Raw genomic sequence first — 5,945 nt, 5'->3', positions numbered from 1 at the left:
TGGTTGAGAGGTCCAACCTTGTATTGTTGCCAGCGGGTAAGTCGTACAGAACTTCGTTAGCACAAGCACGGGCTTACAGAATGTCACAGACCCAAGGGAACATGGTCAGGCAGGGCAACGGGAAGCGTGTGTCCGGGGGGGTGAGGCAGAGGAGGGCCAGCGTTAGGGGACAGTATTGGTGATCTGGCAAGACAGTGATGTTAAGAAAGTTCAAAGTTTAGGAATATCTAAAATATTTCAAAAACTGTAAAGCTGCAACACATGATTTTTACACCTAGTTACTAGAAAACTAAGGAGAGTACTTATTAGCTTTGAATAAAGTAACAAGGAAACAGGAATGCACTTTACTAATCTACAAAAAAAAATTTCTAACGCATTATCAGAAAGATTTTATAATACAAGGAGGCATATTGCTCGTTAAGAAGGGGTTCTATAAGAAAAGCACTAAGTTAGCAACTATGGGTACAACCAGTTCAAAGATGAATTAAATGCCCAATTTCAGGAAGGATGGCAGGTCTAAGAAAAAGGAAAAGCTTAAAACACTTAGTGATAATACCGACCTTTCTTCATTTACTGCATTTGACAGAAATTAACCTTTTAAAATTTTACCCGTGACACTTTTACTCAGTTTGATTATGACGTGTACAATGCAGTGTAAATTAACCTCCGGATTTTGTCAAAATACTGTCTTTATCCTTTGATCACGTCACATGCTGTGCCCCCCGCCCTCATTGGAGGAACATGGGAGTGAGAGGTCTGTTCAAAATGTCAGCAAAAGCGAATACACTAACTTTTTTTTTTTTTTTTTTCACTTTTTATTTTTTATTTTTTTAATTAATTTTTATTGGTGTTCAATTTACCAACATACAGAAAAACACCCAGTGCTCATCCCGTCAAGTGTCCACCTCAGTGCCCGTCACCCATTCCCCTCCAACACCCGCCCTCCTCCCCCCTTCCACCACCCCTAGTTCGTTTCCCCGAGTTAGGAGTCTTTATGTTCTGTCTCCCCTCCTGATATTTCCCAACATTTCTTCTCCCTTCCTTTGTGGTTTATGTATACAATGGAATACACTAACTTTTCAAAAAAATTTCACTACAAAATCAAAAAGACTGATCCAAAGAATTGAGTCATTATGCTCCTTCCGTGAGGACATACAGTACAGTTAGGGCGTGGCCCCGGGCTTAGATGGCCATGTGGCTACAGCTCGAGGAGGCTGTGCGGCTTTCCTACTGGAAACTAGCAAGCACAGGTCTGCAGGTCCAAACCTGAGACACTGCCGTCTCTTCTGAAGGACAGGGATCTTGAACGGTTTAGTGCTTAGTGTTCTCAGCACAACAATGCAACTTAGTTCACAAGGTATTTTGGCAACTCTTAATCTGAGCAAGAATAGGGGCTTTTGAAAAATAAGGCTTTAAGAAAGCTGGCCATTTTAGGGCTAAATTTTAATGTGAAAGTTTGAAGTCTTACACTTTAAACAAAACCTAAAAATTACTGATTGGTTCAAAATGGTTTTATGGAAAAACTAATCTGTAACAAAAACTTGGCATTGAGTGCGAAGGCTCCACCATTTTTGAGCAAAGCGTACAAAGGTTCTGAGGGGGATGGGGCAGGGGAACCCAACATTTACAACAGCAGGCATTTTCTCTTCCTCTTCTTGACGGGAGGGGGGCAGAGAACCGCTCGAATAGCTTCATCAAACACTGTCTTGAGGCCTCGCTGCGTGAGAGCAGAGCACTCCAGGTATTTCACAGCACCGATCTCCTTAGCCATGGCCAGACCCTGTGGGTAGGTGATGGGAGTCAGCTTCTTCTCCTTCAGTTTCTCAATCGTGTCTTTGTCGTCCCTGAGATCAAGTTCAGTCCCCACCAAGATGATAGGGGTGTTGGGACAGTGGTGTCGCACTTCGGGGTACCACTTTGCTCGAACATTTTCAAATGATGCAGGACTCACAAGAGAAAAGCAAATCAAGAATACATCTGTTTGCGGATAGGATAAGGGACGTAATGTGTCATAATCTCCTTGTCCAGCTGTATCCCATAAGGCCAGATTCACTCGTTTTCCATCTACCACAACGTTGGCAGAGTAGTAGTCAAAGACAGTGGGGATGTATTCTCCAGGAAATGCATTGGTTGTGTAACTGATCAGTAGAGAAGTTCTACCTACAGCTCTGTCTCCCACCACCACACACTTGACGGCCTGCATCTGGGCCGCTCGCTGGGCCGCGGCGGCGGCGGGCGGGCGGGCGCTGACGCGAGAAGCGGCGGGCGGCGGGCTCGGGGCGCCGCGGGCGGGCGCGCGGCTGCAGGCGGCAGGGGGGCGCGGGGTGCCGGGGCCGCTGTCCACGCCGCCTCGCCCTCCGCGGACGGAAAGCCGGAGCCCAGCCGCGGCCACCACCCAAAGCCTAGCCAGAGTGTTATAGATGGAGGCCTTCAGGAAGCCTGAACTCCACTTCCACCCGTTAGTAACAGAGAGCCCCTACTTCCCCTGTCAGTGAGGCCAGGTGGTGAACCTAGACTTCTACTCCCACAGGACAGTAACAAAGTAGCATTCACTTCCTCACTTCCTTTGCCAAAGACGTATCAAGAGAAGCCTGCAAAAATACACGATTTCTTTTAAAACACATGATTTAAATAAGATCTCATAGTATTATACTAAAACTGTCCAAATTTAAATGAAAAGCCGCTCATCTTACAAAGAACCAGGAAGATGTCAACTACTGAGAAAAGACAATCAATGCACACTAACATCCAAACAGCACAGATGTTAGAATCATCTGATAAGGATTTCCAGGAGCCTTCATAAAAAATACTTCCACAAGCAATTATGAACATACTTAAAATAGATTTTGAAAATAGTATGTTTTAACAAAGAAATATAAGGTAGAAGGAAGAAGCAAATTGAAATTTTAGAATTGAAAACTACAAAACCTGAAATAAAACCCTTAATAAAGCAGCAGAAAATATCCATTCTGAGCAACTAGGAGATCAAATGGATTGAGAAGATAAATAAACAGGGACCCAGGAGAATGTAACAGAACATCTAACTTTTATGTCATGTGAGTTCCCAGAAGCAGAGGACAAAGGAGATGGAGCTAAAAGTTACTCAAATTAAAAAAATGGCTGAAAATTTTCCAAATTTGGCAAAAGACATAAGCTTAAAGATTCAAGAAGCTAAGTAAAAACTAAACAAAATAAATTCAAAGAAATCCATACCAAGACACATCACAGTCAAACTTCTGGAAACTTAAAAACAAAGAAAAAAGTCTTAAAGTAGAGAGAAACGATACATTACATATAGGCCCAAAACAATTGAATGATAGCAGATTTCTCATGTGAGTGCACGGAAACCAGAAAAAAAGTAGCCCAGCATTTTTCAAGCATCAAAAGAAAAGAACTATTCATTCAGAATCCTATATTCTCCAGACACCTGGGTGGCTTAGTGGTTGAGCGTCTGCCTTTGGCCCAGGTCGTGATCCCTGGGTCCTAGGATCGAGTTGTGCATTGGGCTCCCTACAGGGGCCTGCTTCTCTCTCTGCCTATGTCTCTGCCTATCTCTGTGTGTCTCTCATGAATAAATAAAATCTTTTTTAAAAAAAGAATCCTATATTCTCAAAAACATCCTTCAGAACTGAAAGAATCCTCCTTCCCCAGATAAAGGAAAACTAAGGACTAAAACTAAAACCATTACCAGCACACCTACCCAAAAAGAATGCCTAAAGGAAATTCTCTAACCAGAAATAAAATTATGGAAGGCAGAATCTTTGAAACATCAGGAAGAAAAAAAAGAAAAATGGAAAAAGCAAAAATATGGGTACCTTCTAGAACTTCCTCTTCTCTCGAGTTTTCTAAGTTGTATTTGATGGTTGTAACAAAAATTATCACACTACCTAATGTAGTTTTTCAGGGTACGTAGAAGGAATACTTAAGACTATTACAAAAGGGGAAAATCAAATATAAAGACAGGTAAGTTTCTACACTTCACTTGAGCTGGTAAAGTGTTGACACCAATAGACACTGATAAGTTGAGCCAAAAAACCCTATAGCAACCACTAAAAAAAGCTATAGAAAAAAATGCAGTCTGAGACACTACAAATCTCCAAATGTCAAAATTATAGAGATCAAGAATAGATTGTTGTTGTCAGGGGTTAGAGAGATGATAGAAAGGAGGTGCAAGGCTTACTGTTAAAAGGGAGATCTTGGGATCCCTGGGTGGCGCAGCGGTTTGGCGCCTGCCTTTGGCCCAGGGCGCGATCCTGGAGACCCGGGATCGAATCCCACGTCGGGCTCCCGGTGCATGGAGCCTGCTTCTGTCTCTGCCTCTCTCTCTCTCTCTCTGTGACTATCATAAATAAATAAAAAAAAAAAATTAAAAAAAAATTAAAAAAAAAAATAAAAAAATAAAATAAGTCTCTCATTTAATAACTCAAATACACTTTTCTTGCTGATTGGTTCCACCACCACCCTCACCACAGACTAACCGTAGAGAGAAAAAATGGCAAGAAAAGCAAGCAGAGAATAGAACATGAATCTCTGGCCCTCGCAGAGAGTTTGTAAACAACCTAATATTCTTTCATTCCATTCTTCTTCTTCTTTTTTTTTTTTTTTTTTTACACTAGTCAGAAAGGATTCTGTGGTTGGCAAGCGACAACCATGACTGACACACACCCTCCGTGAGATCCCAGAATATATGTAGGTCTGGCCACTCAGAGCATAGTGGGACCCGTTGGATAGGCACGTGGAAGCGTTTCATATACTTGCTTCTCTTTTTTTCCTCCCCAATAAGGAGAATGAAGAAGGCAAGTCCATTGAAGCTCTACCTTTCCAGACATCATTCAAGGGAATCTTTTTGTGTTTACAAGCATTTAAACCTCAGCTACCACATTTAAGACGGTACCCAAAGTCTGGCACTATGATTGAGTGTTGTTTTTATAGCCATGATATGTTAATGCTTGTGCCATGGAGCAAAATATTTATATAGTGAGTCTTGTTCATGGCTTTTGTACTAGAAGGAATGTTGCACTTACTTCTTTAAGTGCCATCTTAAAATGGTGGTAAAGGGAATTACAGAGTATTTTAAACAAACATTTTTGCTTTACATTTTCACGGGGGCAAACATATGCATTAGTATGTTTTAAAGGAGCAAACACCAAAGACACTATCGCATTAGAGATCCTTTTCATCTTAGATCAGCAAAACATTGCTCTGACTTATGTGGCTTTAACTCAAGTACTCAAGGGTGTTCTTACAGAATGAGGAGTGTATAAGTTGACGTGGGGCAACTTGTGTGATTACTACCACCAGCTCCTAAATTTATAGAACTTCACTTAAAGCTAACTGGTGTACACATGTGATGACTCCTAAAACACCACAGAAAAATAATTTGTATCTCATAAACTATTTTCTCTGTTTCTATCAAACTATCACTAGCATTATTGGCCATAGTTTCACTCTTTCCCCCACTCAAAGAGATCTCCCTCGAACCAATCTTCTAAGAGATCAGTCCTGTCCACATCCCCTCTACAGAGCTGGTGAAGCACAAGCAATTGACTGTTGGGTGGGCAGCACCACCAGCACACTCAGGTTGGGCTATGGCGGGGGCGGGGGGGGGTGGGGTGAGAAACTTCAGTTAGGACTTTTTAATTTTTTTTTTTATTTTTCTTAATTTGAAACATGAAACAAAGCAAGAAATAGGAACTTTATGATGGATAATGGAACAGAGCTCATGAAAATGGAGAGAGGCATGGAATAGCTGCATCAAACCACGTTTAAGGAAAAGAAGCTGAAAAGCCATTTGAGAAAAGAGAATGATGGAATATCCACCAGGAGGGCAGTGATGGGAGAGGTCATATGTCCCCTGAGAGACGGAAAGTCTCTTTTCCATGTTAAGTCCCCGTGATTCCATGCTGACATTAAATATCTTCCCCAAATATCTGTGAGATCATATG

The 5,945-nt window shown here is 41.8% G+C and overlaps 1 pseudogene; it reads right to left on the bottom strand.

The window, feature by feature from the left end:
• Positions 1-1,496: 1,496 nt before the first annotated feature.
• LOC140596680 (ras-related C3 botulinum toxin substrate 1 pseudogene) lies at positions 1,497-2,452 on the bottom strand (annotated as a pseudogene).
• Positions 2,453-5,945: the final 3,493 nt, after the last annotated feature.

This window comes from Vulpes vulpes, unplaced genomic scaffold (assembly GCF_048418805.1).
Source record: "Vulpes vulpes isolate BD-2025 unplaced genomic scaffold, VulVul3 Bu000000761, whole genome shotgun sequence".
NCBI classification, from domain to species: Eukaryota; Metazoa; Chordata; class Mammalia; order Carnivora; family Canidae; genus Vulpes; species Vulpes vulpes.
Note: the sequence above shows the minus strand (reverse complement) of the source record. Positions and strands in the feature narration are given on the sequence as shown.